Consider the following 6000-nt stretch of genomic DNA (forward strand, 5'->3'; position numbering starts at 1 on the left):
GTCTGGCACGGTGGCCCACGACGGGGATGGTTGCTGTTGTCCTCGCATAATCAGGGCACTGTTGGCACACCTGAGTGTTCACCAGCAGCTGGAAATCCAGCACCATCCACACAAAAAACTCTCTCACAGTATGGGACAAATTCCTATTCTGGGGGATAGTTCCGGCCCTCGAGGGCTCAATTCCCGGAGGGGCAGGAGGTGGGGGACCACAGAGAAAATACGTCACACCCAGAAAGGGCCCTGGGAGCTGCAGTGGAGACCTGAGACCTCGGAAGGCCAAGGGCGCGTAGAGAGGCCCCGAGGTGGGAGGGGTTGCCAGGTGGAGACCCCGTCCTGAGAGTATTCTTTCGTTTGTGCCATGCGGCAGCTCCTGCAGTGTGGTTCATCATTCCCATTTCCCATCCTTTTTTTTTTTTTTTTTTGAGACGGAGTCTTGCTCTGTCGCCCAGGCTAGAGTGCAGTGGTGCGATCTCAGCTCACTGCAAGCTCCACCTCCCGGGTTCACACCATTCTCCTGCCTCAGCCTCCTGAGTAACTGAGACTACAGGCACCCGCCACCGCGCCCCGCTAATTTTTTGTATTTTTGGTAGAGACGGGGTTTCACCGTGTTAGCCAGGATGGTCTCGATCTCCTGACCTCGTGATCCACCCGCCTCAGCCTCCCAAAGTGCTGGGATTACAGGCATGAGCCACCGCGCCCAGTCTCATATATATATATATATATATATATATATATATATATGGAGTCTTGCTCTGTCACCAGGCTAGAGTGCAGTGGCACAATGTCGGTTCACTGCAACGTCCACCTACCAGGTTCAAGCCATCCTCCTGCCTCAGCCTCCCGAGTAGCTGGGACTACAGGTGTGTGCCACCACGCCCGGCTAATTTTTGTATTTTTAGTAGAGACAGAATTTCACCATGTTGGCCAGATCACCTCCTGACCTCAGGTGATCTGCCCACCTCAGCCTCCTAAAGTGCTGGGATTACGGGCATGAGCCACCGTGCCTGGCCCCATTCCCACCTTCTAAGAGGAAGCCGGGAGGATCGCATCACCAGTGACAGTTGGGAAATCAGCCTCCGGGTTTGTAAACCTGCTCTGTGCTGGCCGTCTGAGACCCTCCCCCAGCCTCAGTTTCCTCAGCTCCTGGGGCTGCTGGGAGGACGTGTGAGTGTCAGGGCTCAGGCAGGCTGCAGCGCTGGAGTTCCCTCGTCTGCTCCGTCATCCTCATTTGAGTATGTAGTGTCTGTTTTCCCCACTGGGCTTAGTGCTGTTTACCCAACTGTTCTCTGCTGGATCCAACCCAGGACAAGTCTTAAAGGCACAGTGTACCCCCGTGTCACCTCCATCTACCTTTTTTCTTTCTTTTCTTTGAGATGGAGTCTCATTCTATCTCTCAGGCTGGAGTGCAGTGGCGCGATCTTGGCTCACTGCAAGCTCCGCCTCCCAGGTTCAAGCGATTCTCCTGCCTCAGCCTCCCGAGTAGCTGGGACTACAGGTGCCCACCACCACGCCTGGCTAATTTTTTGTATTTTTAGTAGAGACGGAGTTTCACCATGTTAGCCAGGATGGTCTCAATCTCCTGACCTTGTGATCTGCCTGCCTCAGCCTCCCAAAGTGCTAGGATTACAGGCGTGAGCCACTGCACCGAGCCCAACCACCTACTTTCAAGTTCTCCTGGAGACCATGAGTGCATGAGCTGTCCAAGACCAGTTTCTAGAAGCTGACCCTGAGCTGAGGGACATGTCCCCAGGAGAGACACAGAGGAGGGTGTGGCTGGGAGGAACGGGATGGCAGGTGCCCCAGCAGAGCAGCCCTATGTGTGGGTGGGCGTGCACACACAAACACTGTATATGTATGAGGGCCCCAGGCCTCTGTGGAGGAGACCACAGGATGCCTCTCTGGTGCCCGGGGAGGCTTGGTGCATCCCTCTCCCCCATCAAAGACTCTAGTGGATTCTTCTGGGGCTGGCATTGTGTTGAGTTCAGATCTGCCCCTTCTGGCTTGGGATGCGCTTCCTCATATGTAAAGTGGGTATATGGCAAGATGGCATGTGAGGACCACGGAGGCGTCACCCCAGTCCGCTCCTCACAGTGCCACCTCAAGCAGGTGGCTCCATCCCGCTGACCAAGAATGAGACCCCAGTGGGGCAGAGAACAGGCACACCGGAGGCCTTGACCTCCCACTCACCCACTGTCCTAGGAGCTGGGACTAAGCACGGTCTAAGCGACCCCCACCGCGTACTATGGGGAGTACAGTTGTGTCTCTCAGACCTGGGGGAACATGCGGTGAAAGCACCAAGCTGTTGAAAGGTCCGTGGGTCAGATGGACCATGTTTTCACCCACAGAAAGCCTTCAGAAGCAGCCAGTCCCTGGCCTCCTCCACCTCGGAGAGGCTTGCAGGCAGGGATGCCATTTCTACATCACCAAGGGAGAAAGCAAGTTTGGCAAGGTGGCGCAGCATGTCTGAGGCGACCCAGCTCTGCATGCCCACCTGCCCGCCTGCACATGCTCTTGCTAACATGAGCGGGAGGAGGACAGGGCTGGCAGTCGGCCCAGGGCAATGGCAACTCCCTGGAAGCCTGTGGTATTGCCAGCACCAGGCGTGGCCCATCCACTCCCCACCCACCTGAAGGAGCTGTTACCTGGCATCAGGGTAGGCCCAGGAGCCTGCATTTCTATCAGGCGGTCCCCAGGGACCACAGCTCCCACCGAGTCAGTGTACAGAGCAGGGAGGTAAGGGAGGCGGGTGTGTAGCGTGGCCACCCCATTTCCAAAAGGACAGAGGAAGGAAGCCCAGGCCTGTGAGGAGGTGCCACGCCATCATCCCCACACTAAAGATGGGATGGCAGAGGCTCAGAGAGCCGAGGGACTCGCCAAGGTCACCAGGCAGGGCTCAGTGGGAGGGGAGGCACAGCCAGGTCAAGGATGATAAGGGGCCAGGTGATGGGAGATGAGCACCATGGAGGTATGAGAGCCTCTCGTGCTGTCCACCACAGAGGAGCAATGTGTCCAGGCTGCACAGCGAGGCACAGCTGGCCCTAGAAGGCCACAGAACAACAGAAACAGTGGATGTCCACCACAAGGGAGTGGCTAAGTGGATAATGGCCATCTGCATTTGGGAGTGGGATGCTATCGTCTACAGAGCAAGCAAAGCCAGGCCAGCAGATGTGGAGGGGTCCAGCCGCACTGTGGGCAGAGAACAGGCAGGAGCAGGAGGCTGGCCCTGCTTCCTCTGCTGCACCCTGACACACTGCTCTGTTCCTGCCTGTTTGTGCATCCGTCTCTCCCACTGGGGCTCCCAGGGGCCAGGCTGGGGCTAATGCCATTTTGCATTTATGGACATCTGTGCCCAGCAAAGCTCTTGTCCCCAGCTACCACAGCAAAGTGGCAGGGAGTGTAGTCATCCCCCACTATCTGTTCTCTTCTTCCCCCTCAGTCACAGGCTGCTGACTTTGAGCTGTACCAGTGGCTTCCCAGAATCAGAGCTGCATTTCTCTCTCCCATGCAGCTACAGGTACCCTTATGGCAACATTCTGGCAATGAAAGTGTTGTGTGCAACATCAGGGAAGGAACCCTAAACAGAAAGCGTGTGCCATTCTTTATTACTTCCTCTAGCCTGCTGGCTGGAAAGTGGATGTAATGGCTGGAGCTCCAACAGCCATGTTGGACCGTGAGGAGACCTTGGCCATGGGAGCCTCAAATAGTGGAGCTGAAGACAGAAGCAACCTGCATCCACAATGCTTGCAGTACAGGCCTCCCTGGGCTGCCCACTTCCAGACTTCTTAGGTGTGAGTAAGGAAAAACAAACAAACAACTATCCTGTTCAGAGGCTGCTATAATTTAGTTTTCTACTTTTTTTTTTTTTTTTGAGACAGAGTCTTACTCTGTCGCCCAGGCTGGAGTGCAGTGGCGTGATCTCGGCTCGCTGCAAGCTCCGCCTCCCGGGGGTCAAGCCATTCTCCTGCCTCAGCCTCCCGAGTAGCTGGGACTACAGGCACCCACCACCTCGCCCAGCTAATTTTTTGTATTTTTAGTAGAGACAGGGTTTCACCGTGTTAGCCAGGATGGTCTCGGTCTCCTGACCTCGTGATCTGCCCGCCTCGGCCTCCCAAAGTGTTAGGATTACAGGCGTGAGCCACCACGCCCGGCCAATTTAGTTTTTTTCTAATAGAGCTGATGTCAATTCTACTTTGGAAAAGTGAGTTAGATTATGTCAATGAAGAGCTTAAATCTCCCTGAAGGCTCCCCGTGACCATCCTCACTCCTGGCCCCTGCATACCTGAGCCCCCACGTCGCCCCACCCCTTGCCCTCCCCTCACCCACTTCATGCTGTCCATTCCCTTCTTTTGTTCTGTCGACTTTTCTCTACCTCAGGGTCTTTGTCCTCCCCATTTCCTCCACCTGAATATCCTGCGCCAGATAGCCACATGACTGGCTCCTTCCCATCGTCACCTGAGTGCAGACCACGTGTCAGCATCTGGGTCAGTGCCAGTGTTTGTGTGAGTGTTGTCTGCCCTTCTCCCCAAAAGGCCAGCATCTCAGTGGCAGTGGACCCAGAGGGAGGGAAATCTACTTCAAAGCCCTCAGGCGCTGCCGACTGTCTGCCCACCACCCAGATGGTTGCCCGGGGCATGGCCTGGCCACGTTCTCTTTGCCAGCCTCCAGACGCAGTTCCCAGGCGTCCCTCTGTCCAGCCTGCTCGGCCCAGCCCATGCCCAGCAAACCACTAATGACAGGGGCCGCCCGGGCTTCTTATTCTTGGTCCTGACATCAACCACTGACTCAGGCCACAAAGCCACGGGGCCAGAGAGGGTGGGAGCAACGATGGGCCTCTGGCGGGGCAGGTGGTCTGTGGTTTGGCGAACAGACATCCACCTGCGAGTCAGATTCAGCCTGGGTACCTCCCCCTTCCTCTCCCAAGAGCCCAGGCTGAGCTCCGAGCGCAGCCTCATCTGCTGGCCTTCGCCCGTCCAGGGAGCCAGCTGGGCTGAAGGCCCAACCCTGGGGCTACAATTAGGTAACATCTCCTTAGTCAACTGGGTCTCAAAGCTCAGTACCTGGCCCAGGGCTCAGTGCACAGCCATTAACGGGCCAGTGTGAGCTCGCATCAGATGGTGGTGGGGCTTGTGCACCCAGCCAGCAGGCCCCATCTCTCCTGCCTCCTCTGCCCAGGACCAAAGTCCTCCTTCTCCAAGTCTGGGGCACCTCCTCCAAGAAACCCCCAGATGCCCCTGAAGGCATCCTCTCTGCACACACATGCCTCCTCTCTAGGTCCTCTGGGGCCCACAGGTTTCCCTTCCCACCCTCAGCCCCCTCGACGGAACCCAGGAGGTTCAGAGGGCTGAATGGGAGCTGCTTCCCTCTGTTAGCACCTGACAGCCTCCAAGACATTTTCCCACCCGTCTCAGGCTGTTGGGCTGTCCAGAGCTATGAGTTATGGCTGTTTTCCTAAAAAATTTGAGGGCCGGGCACGGTGGCTCATGCCTGTAATCCCAGCACTTTGGGAGGCCGAGGTAGGCGAATCACTTGATGTCAGGAGTTGGAGACCAGCCTGGCCAACATGGCGAAACCCTGTCTCTACTAAAAATACAAAAACTAGCTAGGTATAGTGGCTGGTGCCTGTAATTCCAGCTACTTGGAGGCTGAGGCAGGATAATCGCCTGAACCCGGAAGACAAAGGTTGCAGTGAGGCAAGATCGCACCACTACACGCTAGCCTGGGCAACACAGTGAGACTCCATCTCAAAAAAAAAAAAAAAGTTTTGAAAAAGTGGTGACACCACCACCACTGAGAGGCTGAGTATGGAAGTGTTACCAAAACACCAGGGTTCTGTCTAGGTCCTGCTTCTCACCGCACACAAAGCTAGTCACTGAGACAAGCATTGCCAAGGAAGAAATTTTAATCAGGTGCTGCAGCTGAGGAGACAGGAGCTCAGTCTCAAGTCCATCTCCCTGACTGACTAGAACTAGGGGTTTATAGAGCAGGGAAAAAAAAAGTAAC

The sequence above is a fragment of the Pongo pygmaeus genome, chromosome 13, assembly GCF_028885625.2.
Source record: "Pongo pygmaeus isolate AG05252 chromosome 13, NHGRI_mPonPyg2-v2.0_pri, whole genome shotgun sequence".
Classification (NCBI taxonomy): Eukaryota; Metazoa; Chordata; class Mammalia; order Primates; family Hominidae; genus Pongo; species Pongo pygmaeus.